Source organism: Lissotriton vulgaris, chromosome 1_1 (genome assembly GCF_964263255.1).
Source record: "Lissotriton vulgaris chromosome 1_1, aLisVul1.2, whole genome shotgun sequence".
In the NCBI taxonomy this organism is placed as follows: Eukaryota; Metazoa; Chordata; class Amphibia; order Caudata; family Salamandridae; genus Lissotriton; species Lissotriton vulgaris.
Genome location: NC_141685.1, coordinates 108,988,474 through 108,994,473, shown reverse-complemented (window position 1 = coordinate 108,994,473; position 6,000 = coordinate 108,988,474).

The following is a 6,000-nucleotide window of genomic DNA, read 5'->3' as shown; positions in this document are numbered from 1 at the left end:
ACTCCTTCCGGAGAACAACAAATCACTGCTCCTAGTTCTTTCAACGTTTTTATGCCAAGCAAGTTTTCTGGACATGATTTCGTAAGCAACAAGTCTGTAGTGCGGGACAATGGACCAACTTCTAGGGAAACTGGCTTTGACACTTCGTTAACAATAGGCTTTCCTGAAAATCCCAGGGAAATATTCTGTGAGCCTGAGAGGGGTGCCCCTGGGACCTCGTCATGACTGATGGTAGTTCTGCTCGCCCCTGTGTCAATCAGAAATTTTCTGTCTTTCCCCAATACATGACTATGCACATAGGGACCCTCTTGATCTACAGGAACCTCGATAAGGGGCAAGCCAACCTCCCTCTCTAGGCCGTTTCATGAATACTGTTGATAATCTGGGTAATCTGACTGTGCGTACTGGTACATTTGTTGCGTGACATGTTGTGTGGCAGCTATGGGTTGGGGTACAGCTACTGTCTGTTGTGCGTTCTGTGGAGTTTGCGTGTTCTGCGGGATGTGTTCCTGTCTAGGAGGACGCGGTCTTTCTTTCGTCTTGCCTGTAGCTATATTGTGTTTCAGGACAGCACATTCGTTTATATAGTGACCTGGCTGTTTGCAGTAGTTGCAGTTCCCTTTGACAGGTGCCGCGCCCTTTCTCTGACCATCGGCGGCTGATTGTGCAACTAGTACTTTCATTTTCGTGTCTTTCATGCGTCTCTTTTCATGTTCCTGTTCTTCTCTAATTTGGTTTTGGTGGTACTGTAACATTTGTAACATTTGGGAAGGACTATTAGCTTGCCAGGTACTTTCAACCTTCAGTACTCTATTTTTAATCTGGGGTAAGGAATTCTCTACTAATTTGGTCACAAACAGATGTGGGTACGATTCACTACTTGTCTTCAGGCCGCTATTAATAAGAAAACATTTTTCAAATCTAGAATAAAAATCACTAGTGTCTTCATCTTGTTTCTGTTTGCAGGCTGATATAGCATCCCAATCTTCCTTTTTAGTAGTCAATAATCTCGGCAAAACCTGAATCAATAGCTCGGGTAATTCTTTAGCTTTATCCCCGAGACCAGTACCAGGGGTTCGTGTATTATCCTCGTTTTCTAATTCTGCCCAGTTAATCTTTTTCTCTCCCACCTCCCACTCTTTTTCTTTCAGTTTTTCGTAAATGCCTGCTGGTAACAGGACTTTCAACATTTTAATCGTATCAGCATATGTATACTCCCCCATGCGGAGCATGTCTTTTAATTCACGGTGGAACCCTGCTGGGTCTTTATCATGACAGGGCAGTAATTTTTTCATTTCCAATAATTCCATTTTCGTTAACGGTGTGTAAACGTATACTCGTTGAAGCACACCCGCGTCAGTTCTAACGGGATGGACTTCTCGTAGGGGATTCTGTCTGTCTATGTAAAAGGTCTTTCTTTCTCGATGTGGAACAGAAATCAAGTGTGGGGTCAGGAATGTCATGTATTTATGTCGTTGATCTAGAATGACGTTAATTAATTCGGTGCCTAGACCTCTCCATCTTGCTAGGAGTAAATCGTCCAATAATTTAAACAGGGGACCTGGATCGGAATGCGGACTCTCGTACAGTGTGATGAGATGTTGAATCATGTAAATACCAGCTAAAGGCTGTTCTTCCGGAGGAAGACTCAAAAATGTTTGCGCTACTATGTCATCCTTATATATGTTAGAATTGCCAGCCCATTGAACTGCTGACCGGGCCAGTTCCTGTTCATGCATAGTACTAAGTTCGCTACTCCCTACTCGTTTTTTCAATGCTTGGTCAGTAGTTTGGAATATGTGTTCAAGGGAATATTGTTCTGGTATGGGAGAAAGAGAACGTTTCTTGTATTCTAGGCGTAAGGGTCTATCAAACGGTCTTGCCCTACCTACGTAATTCATTTTACTTGTGTCCTTAGTTACTAAATCATCGTCCTCTGAGATTTCATCATCCTCTTTCTCGGCTTCTTTCTCGGCCTGTTCTTTCTCGTGTATTTCAAGAATTTCTTTACGAATTTTCCTGTACATTGCGTCTACACAACTCTGTTTATCATGTTTACCAGCAGCTATGTTGTCACTCCAGTTTGTCATGACTTTAGTTACTTCTTTATTTGGCTGGTCTTGTTCCCTGATCAAACAATTAATCAAAAACTGTAAGAGCATACGTTGAAGCTCCACTTTTCTATGTGCCATGGCCTCGTTAATACTTTCTGGTCCCTCCCCCGTTCTAATGAAGTGATATATTTTGTCTAAATGGTCCTTCATGCCTGGTAGAATAATCAAATAATCTGCAACGCGTCTTAATCGTATTGAGTATATAAGCATTGAACCCTCCCCTGGTACTGGATCATATATACAATCAGTAAGGAACTGTCTAAGGGATTGGTATGTAGCTGCTTTAGGCGTGTGTTGTAGTGCTAAATCTCGTAGTGATGATCGTTTTAATGGAGGTGGGGTGGAGGGACCCCCTCCCGTTGCTCCTAGACTGGAATCGCCTTGGCTTGAATCAGGTTTTACTGCCAACGCTGTCGCTGGTAATGCGGGTTGATCTTGTACTACGGGTGCTGTGTGAAAAGGATTTGTAGGGTCGGTGGCAGGAGGATTAGTAGGAGGATTAGTAGGAGGATTGGGAACGATAGGGTTGTGAGGAGGTACATTTACATATTCTGGAGCAGCGTCATCTAAATAGGAGGAAAGGAAAATGTCCGCTGCGGTCTGTTTATGACTACGGAGTTTAGTCGGGATCAGTGGTGGCGGCAAGTTACTAGGTACTTCCGGGGTCTCTTTAGATAGGCCCTCGGTGAGGAGGGGATACATGCCTTTAATAAGGGCATTTCTTTGTCTCTCTAATTGTTCTGCCTTAACTCGTTCACCTTCTTCTAATAGTTCTTTTTCTTTGGCTTTTCTGATGCTTCTCTACTTCTCTCTGCTTTCTGAATATCTTTCTCTGTTCTTCTATGCGCTTCTTTACGCCACAATTCTATGGCATCTTTCTGGGATTGTCTGGCTTTCTTTTTCCACAGTGCTTCCTCTACTCTCATGATGCAATCAGCATCCCATGTCCCTGAGACAGGCCATCTATATTTCTCTTCCAGATCTTTCGTGTAATCCACCCATAAATCTAAGTACAGTATGGCATCTAGGCCATGCTTGTGATACATAAAATGTCCAGGAGTGTCTCTAGGCGGGACGGGAACTGCCTCTTTGAGTATCCCTTTCCTGGTTCCTATCTGACGTAATTTTGAAAACAGCGGCATGTTTGAACTAGTTTGAACGAAAACACAATAAGCACAATAATAGACTGCAAACACTCATTCATACCACAACATTAAAACATTACAGATACTACCTGGTACATAGAATAACACAATTCTAAAAATTCCAAAATACAATACTATACTGGATGCACTGCTAGAACAGTACAGTCATACCGGTCTCATAAGAGACACGTCATACCGCATCCACCTAAATGGACACGTCTTTACCGGATCTGTGTACCCAGACCCGTCTTGACCGGGCTCAAATAAATGAACCCGTCTATATGCGTTCCCAACAACGGTACTCACCGGGAAGCAAAGCTGAAGGCCTCGGAAACTCGATACTGGACTGGACTGCTACGGCTTCTTGCTGCCACGCATGCGCCTTGGAACAGGTGGGCCTCCGGATACCTCGGACCTTGCTCTCTCGGCTTGGGCTCTGGTCGGGATGGTCCGCAATCCTCACCGCCTCGTGTGGATGCCTGGTCGCAGTCTCCGTCTCCTCCGTGGGCCTGAGGGAGTTAGCAGGAAAACCCGCGGATGTGCACAGAATGGGTCCGTCACGGCTGCAGAAGGGGTCAGGGGGCTGCGCTTACATCGCCGGCGCGTGGGGAAGGGGACTATTTTTCTATACATTAATAACAATGAGGATAGCTCATAAAATGAGAGGCAGAGTCCGTGGTATCTGAGTCAAAAGGGCTTTATTGCAATGGCTCGAGCCAGGGGAGAATCGGGTTCCATCACCACTAAGGTTCAGGAAGGGATATCTAACGTTTTATTAACATCACACAATATATATAGTAAAACCACATAATTGCAATGAATACAGTAGGCGGAACACTCCAGGCGGAGCAAGTGAAGAAAGAGAGATAAGAACACATGGGCGTAGAAAAAGGCGTGTAAATAGGCGTACACGTGGATGTTCACTTGATGAGTCATAGGAGTGTCATAGGTGGGTGGATGCATAGAGGAGGTCTGCAGGGTCAGCAGAAACCTTTACCCTACATGTGCGTGCAACTGGTCATGACGTGTAACTGGGGAGAGCTGGGGGTTGACTTTAGCACTAGTAGAGGAGTCTGGAGTCTGGGATGTCAGAGAGACCTGCACCTTTGGCATATCTGATATCTTGTGTTTGGAGGATGTATTGTCTGAAGTAAAGGTCTCTCGAACAGAGGCCGTTCATCATTAAATGCTAGTGTGTGCATATATTTCTACGTGCATTGCGCGGGGCCATGGGCCTACTATGGCAACGGGTTCAGTAAATCACTTATATGGAGACAGGAAGGCTAGGCCCTATGCTCTGCAGGCGGAAGATGTTTACCTATTTCACTAGACTGGAATGTGTTTCTGCGGAGGCTGAGCAGATAACTATAGGCAAAATACCGTCTTGGCAGGCAGGCAGGCCAGGCCGGGCACCTCTCGACTGGAGCAGGGAGTAAGGGAGAGGTCAGGGATGCATACCTAAACTGCAGTGTTTCAGAGACAGAAAAGGCTTGGAGCCTGAATTCAGGGCCTGGCTCGGCTGGGCCACAAAAACGTGTGCTTCGCGATATTTAAACGGGTACCATGTAAATGCATTGGCAACGTAGGCCTCAGTGCAGAATTAACGTTTCATTCATGGAAGGCCTAATAACTGACATGCTAACATTAGACGGAAATGCAGGGATATTATCATGACAGGCACGGGAAGGGAATTACACGATAACATGGACATACATGGGGCATAGATATGTGGATAGGGTGCGAGGGGGGGACACACTGACCATATAAAAATTCCTATTTCCTCAATCTGGTCTCCTGAATGACCTCCACTGGCTCCCCGTCAATAAGAGGATAACATTCCGCCTCCTTACCCACGCACACAAAGCACTCTACGAACTTGGACCCGAATGTCTCAACACTCGACTTTCCTTCTACACCCCCCCGCCAACTACGCTCCTCCAACCAAGTCCTTGCCACTGTACCTCGCATCAACAAGACTAATATGGGAGGAAGATCCTTCTCCTACCTGGCAGCTAAAACCTGAAACTCACTTCCCACTCACCTTCGCCTCACTCAGAACCATCTAGCATTCAGAAAGCAACTGAAAACCTGGATATTCGACAAGTAATTCCCCACCCCTTCAAGTGCCTTGAGACCCTCTGGGTATGTAGTGCGCTATATAAATTTTTTGACTTGACTACCATACATACAGTATTGTTCTGTAAGTACTATCATGTTCATCGCAAAATCTGGTTGGTACCATTGCTGAAATCATGGGACTTAAGACAGTGTCGCCCTGCCATGCTACGCCTTAAATTTTTGGACTCTGAAATTACTTGTTATCACATGGTTAACTTTTTAAAATGTATTTTTAAACACAGAAATAATCTGTGAGAAAAATTGCTTAAATACAAGGAATTGAATCTAATGCAAAAAGAATCGAACCATCTCTAAGAATCCTTTCTCAAACTTTTATTGTAAAATTTTATTGTAAATATTGTATCTTTTCTCTACTTTTATGGTATAATGTGTACAAAAATGCTTTTATGGATTTCTATCATGAAATACCGAATAAAGAAATTTATATTTGATGGCTTTCAAGCCAATCATAGTAGCTCTCCACAAAAAGTCTGGGGCAACCATTAGAGGGTGAAACACACCGCTTCATTGGCTGTCACCCAAAATAATGAAAATTACAGACAAATGGCTTTGTATAAAGTCATTCTTATGGAGAATCCGTGAAAATTAGGGACGGTTAGTCA